We start from the raw sequence: 14,533 nt of genomic DNA on the forward strand, positions 1-14,533 counted from the left end.
AATTTATTATTACGGATAATAGACAATGTTCAATGTTTTGAGATTTACTAGACATTTTGATATTTATTTGACAGCCTTTATTATTTTTTCAACATTATCTTTTTTCTTGAAAAAGATTTAGTAAAAAATGTTGAAATTCCTGCCCAAGCAAGCAGTCCACAATGGCAGCTTGCTGCTCAGCGGGTAACTGCATTTGCAGTTACCTATTGAATGCATATTAAATGCATTCATACAGGTGCGGCGATATACGTTCACATATAAATTTAGCCTCTCAGCAAGAGTCTCAGATACACCCAAGGAGAAAAGAAAAGAGAGAGAGTCAGGAGAGTTCTGAAAGAAAAGAAGAGAGTTGAGTTGAGTGGAGTGTGATCCTCATTCTCTGTAATATTTTCTTGTGTATCACTATTTATTAGTGAAACTCTTTTCTGTAGATGTAGGCAGTTGCCAAACCACGTTAAATTCTTGGTGTCACTGAGTACGTGGGTGTACTCTTTTATTTCTGCTTTTATTTATTCCGCTGTGTTGATTTCCATAACAAGTGGTATCAAAGCGATTGCTGGAAGAAGTTTTTACAGAAAACTCGTTTTTAGTGTGTTGCTCAGTTTTCACATTTGAGCATATCATTGTGTTCGTCTCATCAAGACAAGAAAAGAAGTGGAGACCAGAGGCCGAACGGAGGCTGCACGCGCCTCCACGCGCCTCCTGAAGATTGGAGAGTGAGCCCACTCTCGGCATGCATTACACGCACCCAAGGGAGAGTCGAGAGCGTGAACCCCATGCTTCCCCACGCGTGAATCCCACGCGCTCCAGAGAGTTTCGGCTCGTGACATACAAGCACCTATGCGTTTTTCGCGCGCTAGGCACTGCACACTCGACAGAGTTTCTGTTTTAGTTTTTTTGCTCATCCTTGTGCTATCTGAGTCCGATTTTGACTAAATAAGACTCGTTTCCAACAAAATCAGGCGTTTTGAACACAACGGTGTTGTCTGTTTTGTGATATTCCATCTTGAAGACCTTGTACTTGTATTTTGTGTTTAGAATCAGTCTAAAGCCATGGAGGTTCAGCATCAGGTGCCATGATAAAGTTAACTGCCTCAAATTACAGTCTTTAGAGATCTCGGATGGAGGATCTCTTAAACTGTAAAGATCTGTCTGACCCCTTGGAAAATGAAAGGAAGAAGCCAGATGAATTTACGGATCAAGTGTGGAATAAGATGTACAAGAAGACTATCGGTCAGATCAGGCAATGGATTGACCATAGTGTTTTTCATCACGTGGCCTAAGAGAGAGATGTATATAACCTCTGGAAAAAGTTGGAGGATATGTATCAAGCTAAGACTGCTCGAAACAAGGCCCTCTTGATGAGACGGCTTGTTAACTTGAAGTTGAAGAGCGATACCTCTGTTGCCAAGCATACTAGCGAGTTTCAAAACCAAGTTAACCAGCTCGGGTCCGTCAAGCTGAATCTTGGCGATGAAGAACAAGCTCTGCTACTTCTCAGTTCATTACCAGACAGTTGGGCGACACTATTGGTCTCCCTAAGTAACTCTACTCCAGATGGTAAACTTACCATGACGATGTTTAAGGATGCGTTGTCCAATGAGGAGGCTAGACGAAAGGAGATGAGCATGAATCAATCTCATATCCTTGTCATCGAGAGTAGAGAAAGGCCTCAAGGTAATGATAGAGGGAGAAGTGGAGGCAGAAATAGAGGGAAGTCTCAACCACGTGGAAGGTCCAGCAGCAGTAGGAACCAGTAGACGAGTAACATGAAGTGTTACCATTGTGGCAAAGAAGGCCACATGAGGAAAAACTGCCGCAAGTTTTTAAGGGAGCAAGGTCAAAACAATAAGCTGAAGAAAGAAGATGGTGAAACTCTTGTCACTCTTTTGGGAGATATGACAATACTCTCCACCAGTGATGAGACGTGTTTGCACGTGGCAAGCCACGATGTTGAGTGGGTGGTAGACACAGCAGCATCATACCGTGCCACTTCCCATAGTAAATTTTTCACTACGTACAAAGTACGAGATTTTAGTACGGTAAGGATGGGGAACGCCAGTTCCTCAAAGATCGTGGGAATAGGCGAAGTGTAGATAAAAACCAACATTGGTTGCACCATGGTGTTGAAGGATGTTCGACACATTCCTGACCTTCGACTCAACCTAATTTCGGGAACAGCTCTTGATCGATAGGGCTATGACAACTACTTCAACAAAGGCACTTGAAAGCTGTCAGAAGGTGCTATAGTTATCGCCCGAGGACATATTTGCTGTATGTTATACAAGACTCGTGAAGATCGATTCTGATAGTCTCTATGCAATGGAAGACGTGGCATCACCGATGTAACCCCCGCTCCTTTCTTCTTACGTAAGCTTCTCTCTTTCTTACATAAGGCTCCTCCTTTCTGACATAAGCAAATTTCGATGACGGAATTATGCATCAGTCTCTCATTCTTTCTAGCGACTGCGAGCATCGTCATGTGTGCCGAACCATGACGACGTGTGTCTCGAGATATTAGGTGACTTCTAAGGCACGTCCAGTGTTTTTAAATGTACTGAAAATATTTATATGAGGTATTTCCAATATCGTTGAGTTAAACTTGTTTTTAAATGAGACAATTGTAATATTTTGAAGAGTTCCAAAATATTATAATTTTTGGAGATCATTTTAATATTAATTATTAAAATGATTCCAGTTATTTAAAATATTATGGGATTTAAATTATGTTGAAAGCTTTAATTAAAATAAATGGTTCATCCTTTTAAATATATTAAATAAGACTTCATCATTTTATTAATGATGAAGAAATATTATTTTATAAACTAAAGTTAGTTTAAAATAATATTTACCTTAATTCTTCTGAGTGCTTTTAATTAAGTTAACTTTTACGCATTTTCAAATCAGTATTTTAATATCTCAACGTTAGATCGTTTTGAGAACTCCAAGACGAAGGGACTGGATTATAAACCCAGACCCTCTCTCTTTCTCCCTCACTTTTTCCCAGCCCTCTCCCTCTCCTCCCTCTCCCAGCATACGCGATACGTAGCTCCTCCCACGTCGAAGCCTCCATGCCTCAGCTCGGCGCCGTTGTGCGTCGGCAGCCCTCACCTCCAGCACCACAAGCTCCACCTCACTCTGGCGAGCTCCCCCATCCCGGTATCTCTCCCTCACGCTCTCTCTTCCTCTCCCTTAGAAGTGCAAAGCCCGAATGGGCTTGATACACGTAGTGCCGCCATGCGCCGTCCTATGGCGCCACCGCTCCCACGGCAGCTTCTCCTCCTACCGGCCATCATCCTCCACCGAAGCCAGCCCCTGTTGCGCAGCCCTCCCTCTCCTTCCACGGCAAGAACCCGAAATGGGTCTCTAACCCATTTCCTCACCGTGCGCAGCTCCCACAGCCACCAGGCACCACCATGGACCTCTCCTTTCCATCCCCTTCCTCCTCCACGTGACCCGAGGCCCAGAGCCTCTTCTCCACGCACGAGCTTCCCTCTTTTTCACACACGGGTTGAACGTCCTCCACCGCCATGCACCGCCACCCACGGTGGGTAACCACCATCATCAGCCTCCTCAGGCCACCACCAAGCCAACCCAACCTCCCATGGCCCCGATCTGTCACCCATGCACGTACACTCTCTCACACTCTCCCACGGCCTTTCCTCCACTGTGCGGCCAGATCCGCCGCCGTGAGCCACCGTGGCGCCACCTCGATGCCCCCACGAGATCCACTGCATTTCCCTTAGCCAAACCCTAGGTCCAAACCATCACTTTACGTGGTGGGTAATCAATGCACGTGATGGACAGTCATTGCGCGTGACTGACTGCTACTGTACATGGTTAGGTATGCTGTGTACCGCCCTTCATAGCCACCAACACAGGGCCTTCACGAGCCCTTCCAAGACCACACTTAGCTATCCAAACGCCCAAACAGTCAACGTACGTGGGTTAGCCGCCACGTACGACCTCTCCAACGTCATCGACTATGACGATCAGCGAGCAACGCACGGGTTATCCCGTCGATGGTATAACTCTCTATCCCTCGTTAATTATGATAGATATTGATTAGTTGATTAGGTTGTGGACTATGCTATTAGTATTAGGGGAATGACTGGGTTGTATTGAGATGCGTTATGTAGTGCACTGTGTTGGGCATATTGTGTAGTGTTGTGTATGTGAAGTGTTGGGCATATGTGTGAAGTGTTGTGGACTGTGCTGTGTAATGTAGTTGTGGAGTTGTGTCGTAATGATGGCATGGTTGTGCTGTGTAGTGTAGTTGTGGGGCATGTGCCGTATGGATGTCGTGGCATGTGGAATGGGAACAGTACACGCTAAGTGTACTTTGTGTGTGGCGTAGTGTGGGATAAGGAGAGTACATGTAGAATATACTCTCCTAGCATATGTGGAGTGAGAATAGTACACGCTGAGGGTACTTTGTGTGTGGTGTAGTGTGAGATAAGGAGAGTATATGTAAAATATATCCTCCTGGCGTATTGTGGAACGGGATGAGTACACGTGGAGTGTACTCCATGTAATGGAGTGACACACTATACGGCGGGTATGCCGTAGTGGTGATGTAGCGTAACGTGTGGAAAAGGGAGTGATGTATCGTATGGTGGGTATGCCGTATTGATGATGGGTTGTAACGGGTATGAAGGGAGTACATGTGGAATGTACTCCATGTAATGGAGTGACGCACTATACGGCGGGTATGCCGTAGTGGTGATGTAGCGTAACGTGTGTGAAGAGAGTACACGTGGAGTGTACTCTATGTGGTGGAGTGATGTACCATATGGCGAGTATGCCATAATGGTGATGTGGCGTAATGTGTGTGAAGGGTGTTGTACTCCATGTGGTGAAGTGACGTACCATATGGCGGGTAGGCCATCATGGTAATGTGGCGTAACGAGTGTAAATGGAATACGCGTGAAGTGTGCTCTATGTGGTGGAGAGATGCACCATATGGCAAGTATGTCATAGTGGTGATGTGGCATGTGGAAAGGGAGTACACGCGGAGTGTACTCTTTATGGTAGAGTGATGCATCGCATGTCGCATGGCAGGTATGCCATATTGATGATAGGTTGTAGCGTGTGGAAAAGGAGTATACGTAGAGTGTACTCCACGAGGCAGCGACACTCCGTGTGGCGTGTCGCAGAGATAAGGATGGTTGTGCAGTTGATGGACGTAGAACGTGGTGAATAGTGTCAGAAATTGTGGAACAATGTCTCAAAGTAGTTATGGTGCAGTCTGTAGTCTAAGGTGACAAGTGTCACCATGATGGACTTATGGCTAGAAGTATAGGTGTAGTAGCAGAATAAGTGTAAGAGTGCACAACGGAAGCATGATTGGGCAACGTCACGGAGTGACGTGGTTACTTGCAGTCGTGCTTATAATGGGTGAAGAGTTAGTGTGGAAATGGCGTAACGAGAATGTGACGAGATGTCACGATGTGGCGGGAGTACGTGAGGAACCGTATTCATGATAAATTAGAAGTTGACGTAAAAGTGACGTAACAGGATGTCAAGTAATGTGACAAGGTCTCGGTGTAGCTTGAGAGTAGTCTCGAGCTATGTGACGTGACGCAAGGCATAGTTGTGAATGGAGCCTTGTCGCACTAAGTGTTGGGATGAACTGTAAGAAGGGACTGATAGCATGAAGAGTCATGCTAGTCGAGTTAAGAGAATATTGGTATCGGAGTATGGTGCTTGTTTACACAAGCAGATGATCAACATGTTTTATGTTGATCTTAAGTGATAAAGGGGTAAGGTACATGTGTATTCTGGTGAGACACGTGTACCAGACGGATTCACCATATGTAATGGGTAATCTGTCCTGAGCACAGTTACACAGTGCTTAAGCCTTAGAGTTAGCTTAGAGCCATGTGGCTTGTATGGATGAGAATGAGGATTAGTATGGGCTAAGATGCATGAAGATAGTGACAAGTGTACTGTCTAAGGAAGGGATGCGTGACTTAGTTGGTTTGAGTCATGCGTCAGAACGTGGTTAATAAGGAGAATAAGACGAATGTCTTAGTGTCTTAATCCTAAGGTGAATCATGGGTTCACTTTAGTGAATGAACACTCGAGGCAAGACCTGAGTTGGAAGATGCGGTGACCGCAATGGGTCCCGAAAGTTTTAACGTAATAAAGGGCACGTAAATGCATGAGATAGGGAGAGTGTTCCAAGTATAGCGTAGTTCTATTTATAGTGTAAGTTCCTTATACATTAGATAGAGAATGACGTTAAGATGATGTATGCATGTAGGTTGCTAGCTGACACGTGCATGAATGGACTGCATGGTATGAAAGTAGCATGGAGTCCAGGTAAGTATTACATTCATGCCCTTCTGGAGTTTTCTAGAAATTATGAAATGAAAACAAAAAGCTCTTCCCTTTAAGAAAATGCTTATGAAAGAAGATGTCATGCTTTCAAACGTATAAGTACGTACGGCCCCTCCATGAAAGCCCATTTTTACGCACCCAAAGTTATTAATTATACGCACGCGAATGGATGACTATAAGATGTATCTATTGTACGTATTTTCAAAGAAAACGAACTGATGAAAATGCACGAAAGACGAGCTTGAGCCGATGCCTTCGTGGATCCTATGGACCGACGCCGTCGCGAGCGCCGCGAGGTGATGCTCGTGGACGCTGCGAAGGCCGACATTCAAGGTGATGCTTGTGGATGCCGCGAAAGGCGAAGTTTGAGCTCGTGCTTTATGTTTTATGGATGGTGCGAACTGACACTTTTGTGAATGCCGCGAGGTGATGCTCGTGGACGTTATGAAAGAGGACGTTCGAGCCCATGCTCACGAAATGACGTTTCCTCACGAAAAGAAATGTTTTCTCATGTTAAATGAAAGAAAGAACTGAATGAATGAAAGGTCCAGCTCTTCAGAGCTGGCATGAACGAATGAATGAATGAAAGAATGAAATGAAAGCATGAAATGTATGAAGATACGTAACGGCCTTATGAATGAATGAAAGGGTACCAATGAATGGGCAGATTGCAATGCCGGGTAAGTAGTACCGGTAGTGCACCCAGTGCTGCCCCCTATGAAAAGGGATTCCCAACCTGTGGCCAAGGGCGGAATCCAGGTCAAAAGGCCGCTAACCCTAACACACGAGGCATAACAGTGTGTACCGGCCTATGAAAGTGAAAAGAAAGAATGTATATATGTACGTATGTACGCATGCATGAACGCACTTTAAGAAATGAAGGCACTGACGGGTGACACGTTTTACGAAAAGAAAGGAAAACCCCGTCCAGTGACGTTTTCAAATGAACGCACATATGCATGTATGCATGTAAATATAGTATGTACGAATGATGAATGCATGAATGAAAACCTACGTTATTATATTTTAACTGCATGAAGTAATGCTTACGAGTCTTCGACTCATTTTAGTTTTTATGCATATCCCTCCCCCCCCCCCCCCACAGGGAAGGAAATGAAGTACGCATCGCGACAGACACGGCCCATGGGGAAGAGCACGGAAGTCTAGGCACGAGGTTCAAATGTAAGAGAGGCCTTTTTATTATTAAAATCGATGTTTTCAGCTGTAAACCTCTTTTATTGCAAAAACACATTTTTATTTTATAAACGTAGAGTCTCGCACCCTGGGAAGAAGCAAAAAGTTTTAAATTGGACAGTAATTCCCGTCGTTCTTTTTCAAAATATTTTATAAAAAGACCCACCACAAGGACAAGCGATACAACCGAATCTGTGGCACAAGAGACTCGGACACATGGATGAGAAAGGGTTGGATACGCTTGTGAAGAAGGCACTCATCAAAGTTGCCAAAGGAACAGCGTTAAACCCTTGTGAATACTGTTGTTTGGCAAATAACACAGAGTCTTGTTTAATTCCTCTACGAAGAGAAGATCAGAGTTGTTGAGTCTGGTACACTCTGATGTATGTGGTCCCATGGAAGAAGAATCATTGGGGGGTAACAGATATTTCGTGACATTTATTGATGATGCTTTACGAAAGGTCTGGGTATAAATGATCAGGATTTCGAGCACTTTAAGAGTTTCCACACTCTAGTGGAAAGAGAGACGGTAAAGAAGTTGAAGTGCCTGTGAATGGACAATAGAGGAGAATATATCTCCAAAAGGTTCCTTGCATACTGTGCTGATCGCGGTATTCGACATGAGAAGTTGGTCCTTTATACCCCTCAGCACAATGGTGTAGACAAAAGAATGAATCGGATTATCATGGAAAGAACAAGACGCATGCTCAGTATGACCAAGTTACCAAAGCCATTATGGGGTGAAGCTGTTTGTGTTGTCTATTACCTGATCAACAGATCACCTTCTGCACTACTGAAACTTGAAGTTTTTGAAAATGTTTGGTCTAAAAAAGATGCTCTTACTCTCACTTGAGAGTGTTTAGGTGCAAAGCCTTTGCACACGTATTCAAGGTGCTAAGACAAAAGCTCGATGTCAAGTCAACTCCATATATTTTTGTTGGATATGGAGATGAAGAATTCAGATACAAGTTATGGGATCCAGCGACAAAGAGAATTGTCAGAAGTAGGGACGTTGTGTTCCATGAAAACCAGCATATAAGAACTAAAGCTTCCTCAATGTCAGTAGAGCTTAGTTCCTATATTCCAGATCCTGCACCATTACAGTTTTCCACAGATAATGAGGATATGCAGGATCGAGATCCAAAAACAGAAAAAGAAGCTTAAGGTGTCGAGCAGGGGGAGCAAGAACCCTCTCCACTAGAAGCTGGTGGACCACCACAAGGGTTAGATAGTGATGAACTTCCTTTGGTTGATGAAGCTCAACCAAGAAGATCGGCAAGAGGCTGCCTACTGATTCCGTTGAGGAGATATTTGGAATCAGATTATATTCTGCTTACTGATGAGGGGGAGCCGAAGAGCTTCCATGAAGTTCAAACTCATGTTTATAGAAGCCTATGAGTGCAGGCAACGCAAGAAGAGATGAGTTCTTTGCAGAAAAATCAGACTTATAAGTTGGTGAAACTTTCTGAAGGAAAGAAAGCCTTAAAGAATAAATGGGTGTTCAAGCTGAAGAAAGATGGCCAATGAAAGCTGATAAAGCACCAGGCAAGATTGGTTGTCAAAAGATTCCAGCAAAAGAAGGGAATCGACTTTGACGAGATATTTTCTCCAGTGGTGAAAATGATGTAAATCTGAGTAACACTCAGATTGGTAGCAAACTTGAATTTAGAACTCAAATAGATGGATGTGAAGATAGCCTTTCTCCATAGAGATTTGGAGGAGGAAATATATATGGAGCAACCAGAAGGATTTAAAACTCCAGGAAAAGATTACTTAGTCTGCAAGCTAAAGAATAGTCTCTATGGCCTCAAGCAAGCGCTGAGGTAATGGTACAAGAAGTTAGACTCATTCATGATGAGTCATGGTTACAAGAGACTTGTTGTTGATCAGTGTGTCTATGTTCGAAGATTCCAGGATGACAAGTTTGTCATACTCCTTCTTTACGTTGATGATATGTTAATCATTGGTGATGATAGGTCCATGATTAACAAACTAAAGAATGAACTATCCAAGTCCTTTAACATGAAGGACTTAGGCTAAGCACAACAAATTTTGGGCATGAAGATTGTTCGTGATAGGAAAGCCAAAAGGGTGTGGCACAACAAAAATATGTTGAATGGGTTATCAGACGTTTCAACATGGGAGATGCTAAGCCAGTCAATACTCCACTTGCTAACCACTTTAAGTTAAACTAGTGCTCGTGTCCTTATTCAAAGAAAGAGATTGAAAAAATGGAAGCAATCCCTACTTTTCAGTAGTAGGAAGCCTGATGTATGCAATGGTTTGTACCAGACCAGATATTGCTCATGTTGTAGGCATGGTGAGCAGATTCCTTTCAAACCCAGGAAATGGTCATTGGGAAGCAGTCAAGTAGATTCTTGGGTACCTAAAAGTCAAAGATGTGCTTGTGTTTTGGGGAGCTAAACCAGTTTTGGAAGGCTATACAGATTCAGATATAGCAGGAGATCTGGATAACAAGAAATCTACTTCGAGATTTCTCTTCACCTTTGTAGGAGATGCTGTCTCTTGGCAGTCTAAATTATAAAAGTGTGTTGCTTTATCTACAACAGAGACATAGTACATTGCTGCAATTGAAGCTGAGAAAGAGATATTGTGGATGAAGCATTTTCTCCAAGAACTAGAGATTAGTCAAGAAGACTACAAGGTACATTGTGATAGTCAAAGTGCTCTAGACTTGAGCAAAAATTCAATGTACCATTCCCGCACTAAGCATTTGATATCTACTATCATTAGAAACGCAAAGCGATGAAACAACAGTTGTTGAAGCTTGTGAAGATCCATATGAAGGAGAATGCAGCGGACATGCTGACGAAGGTGGTTACAAGTGAGAAGCTTGAGCTATGCAAAGACATAACTAGAATAGATAGCATCTAAGTAAATGGGCATGGAGGGGGACAATTGTTAAAATCCCTACCCAAGCAAGCAGTCCACAATGGCTGCTTGCTACTCAGCGGGTAACTGCATTTGTAGTTACCTATTGAATGCATATTAAATGCATTCATACAGGTGAGGCCATATACGTTCACCTATAAATTGAGGCTCCCAGTGAGAGTCTCAAATACACCCAAGGAGAAAAGAAAAGAGAGAGAGCTAGGAGAGCTCTGAGAGAAAAGAAGAGAGTTGAGTTGAGTGGAATGTGATCCTTCTCCTCTGTAATATTTTCTTGTATACCACTATTTATTAGTGAAGCTCTTTTCTGTGGATGTAGGCAGTTGCCGAACAACGTTAAATTCTTTGTGTCATTGAGTACATGGGTGTACTCTTTTTTTTCCGCTTTTATTTATTCCGCTATGTTGATTTCCCCAACAAGAAAAAGCTTTCAAAAAATTATAAAAACAATGATTTTTTTGCAAGATTTGGATACCTGAGTAATTCGATTTCCGCATTTCAAAACTTCGGGTACCCGTTCAGGTCATAACCCTAGTTAATTCTAGCTGATGACCATATTACACATCTGGGTGTAGCTTCGGGTGTAGCAAGATACTCGAACGAGCAACCCGGATGAACAATACTATTTTCAACCACCAATCTACAATATGATATTTTAAGGAGTAAATAGATTTCGTACCATGATTTTATTAGGGGTTAAGGTTTTGTAATATATATTCTAAAATATTAAGATTCATATATCGTACTTTTAAATTATTAAAAGTTGATATTTTATGACCCCTCTCAAGCGTCAATAGTTGAGATTGTAACACAATTTATTTTTCATATTTTTAATAGCTAGAATTAAATGAGAATGTAAAGTGCTAGTTTTTAATAGTTTGATGATAAGTTTGTCAATTTTGATAACTTGAGATGGGAGGCTAAGTACAAAATCCTTGTAGTTTGAGGGTAAAAAGTATACTTTATCTGTATCTAAACTATTAATTTTACATTTTACCCTTACCATAACAAAAGAAGTATACAATCATATTAAGATTTGGTAGCTAAAATAGTTGGGATAAATTGGTCATCAAACGCAAATTTGAAGTGTAACGCGTGCACGGAAGCAAACAAGAAAAATATTGACATTCACACGTAAGACACCAAGATTTAAGTGGTTCGGCTCAATTTGAGCCTACGTCTACTAGCAGGATCAGTCTCAATGAATTCACTATCAACAAATGTGGCGTAAAAGAAATCAATCACAAAATTCTTAATCCCAGATCCCCAATACACCCAATGAATTCTCAGGAATCTCACAAAAAGATCACACAATCTCTCTCCGTATTTTGGCTACTCAAAATTCTAATACATTAAAGAATAAAATGTATTTATACTGAAACAACACAAATCCCTAGAATATGAATGTTCGCTCGAGCATGTGTCGAGCGAGGATTGAGAGAACATTAGGGTTTACGCCCACTCTAGCTAAGGGTCGAGCGAGTAACGAGCAAACTCTTCGCCTGGATCCCGCTCGATCTGACTATTGAGCAGGTGTCGAGCGAACTCTCTGTATAAGTCCCACTCGAGCTAACTATCAAGCAACTGACGAGTGAACAACCTGTCTGAGCTTCGCTCAAGCGAGAGAATCACTGCTTGAGCGAATAAGCTGATTAGGAGCTTTTTATCAGGAATCAAGTCACATTAACAAATTTCCACCTTGGCTTGAATTCCATAAAATCTAAAACAAAAAATGAATTCCATCAAATCGAGTTTCACCATTCGACAACAAAGACATTAAAAATAGCCACCAAAGATTAAAAAAAAAACATTCCTCCACAAATCCTAAACGGAGCACAACGTCTATCTTTGAAGAACCCAAAAGTCTTCAATTTCATAGGCAATTTGACCAAATCAGAGGCTTGGTCCTAATGAAGAATCTCAATCTCTTCATACAAAGACAAACATATGGTACAGACTGCTTACTTGAACTACAGCTTCTGAATACACACGAAATCTAACAACAAATATTCTCTACCAAAGTAAAAACATCACAAAGTCTGTATGAGCATATCTTGAAGGTGGCCAAACTGCCTCCTCTATCTACTAGATGAAACTGTAAACTTGCTCTCATTGTGTGCCAATGCCAAAATCAGAATCATGCTTAATTTCAATAGCATATTACAACCCACACTCTATTGTGAAACTCTCCTAGCAACTCCACCTTCTTGCTATAACCTTGCTCTCCTTTGCTATGGAATACAACAAACGTTGTGAAAGAAGAATAGTTGACCTAATAGCAAACTGTGTTGACCACTTCACCCAAATCTGTAAACAAGCCTGTCAAACCCAAAAGCATACTACGGGTTCTCCTCAAGAGTCCGATTCATCCGTTCAATTACCCCATTTCTGTGGAGTGGATCCAACTACACGGTACTTGACAATATAAAAAAACTCCATCACAAATGTCAGTATAAAGTAGCTTTATCTTCTTGCTTGTCAGATTCTCAATAAAAAAAACCTTCCAATGTTTGAAGATTATCAAACACATCACAAAACAAAGAGTTTACAAATAAATAAACCCAAACTTTTTCTCAAATGGCCATCAACAAACATGAGTATAACAAGGCACCACCTTGCACAAGATGTGTTCCAAAAATTAGAAAAAATAAACTGTAGTAAACCTGATTATGCATTATTCCACAAGAATGCAATGTTAACACAAAAAATAAGCTTCCCTGTCTTCTAATCACCCAAAGCAAAAATTGCTTACTCACAAATGATCATGCTTGTTCACCCATATGGCCCAATCACATGTACCATAAATGAGTAATTCTTGAATCTAGAACATCTGAAGCTGTAACTGCACCGATCACTGTCTCACAAGAAGAAAATAAAGACCATTTGTCTTCTTTCCTATCATTACCACCGAAGAGCCAATGTAGACTCAAATGATTCCACCTACAATTGAATACTAATAGCCAAAGGAATCAAGAATGCCTAAAGATAATAAAATGTTTCTTCAAAGATGGAATATGCTGAGACAAAGTTCTAACGGTTCCATCATACATCTTAATCTTGACTAAACCAATCCCAACAATCTCACAAGCCATATCATTCCCAACCAAAATGGAATCACAGTTGACTGATTAGTAGGTAGTGAACCAATCTCTCATGGGACACATATGGAACATACAAGCGAAATCCATGACCAACTTGTCACCAAAACAGCTGCTAGAGCTGCTGATTGTTAGGACAATACCAGAGTTGTTAGACTGTTTTTCAACGCTAACAACATTGGAGGAACTTTTACCTTCCTCTTTATTCTTCAATCTAGGACACTCTTTCTTGTAATGGCCAAATATATGACAGTAGTGACATTTAACATTTTTCTTATTGAACTTTGAACTACCACTGGAATTACCCCTAGTATTTTCTGACCTTCTTTCCCAAGATCTATCACTAAAAGAACATTTCATAAACAAGCCATCAGCTTGATTATTCGTGCCTTGTAGACCCAATTTTGTTTTCAACTCCTTAGAGTTCAAAGAAGATTTTACATCTACCAAGGAGATAGTATCTCAACCGAACATCAAGTTCACAAAATTATCAAATGAAACGGGCAATGAACACAGCACAATTAAGGCTTGATCTTCATCATCAAGTTTAATATTAATATTCCTCAGATCCATAATAATTTTATTAAATTCATCTAGATGATCAGAAATAGGAGTACATTCCTTCATCTTGAAAGTGTATAATCGTTGCTTCAAATATAGACAATTGGAGAGTGACTTCTTCATGTATAGACTCTCAAATTTCTTTCAAAGACCAGGATCGGTCTCATCATCAACAACCTCCCTTAAAACTCCATCTAATAGTGATAATAGAATAACATTGTGTGCCTTCTCTTCTTCTTCTTCTCTTGACGGTGCAGAAGAATCATCGAACACCTTCCCATTCAATACCTTTGACAAGTCTTGTTGTTGCAGCAAAACCTTCATCTTGCTGCGCCATAAACTGAAATTGTTTTAACCGTCAACTGTCTCCACTCCAAACTTTGTCATAGCCATCCTCAGGATCTTTCACAGAGCCTAGCACTTTGATA

This window comes from Juglans microcarpa x Juglans regia, chromosome 8S (genome assembly GCF_004785595.1).
Source record: "Juglans microcarpa x Juglans regia isolate MS1-56 chromosome 8S, Jm3101_v1.0, whole genome shotgun sequence".
Taxonomy (NCBI): Eukaryota; Viridiplantae; Streptophyta; class Magnoliopsida; order Fagales; family Juglandaceae; genus Juglans; species Juglans microcarpa x Juglans regia.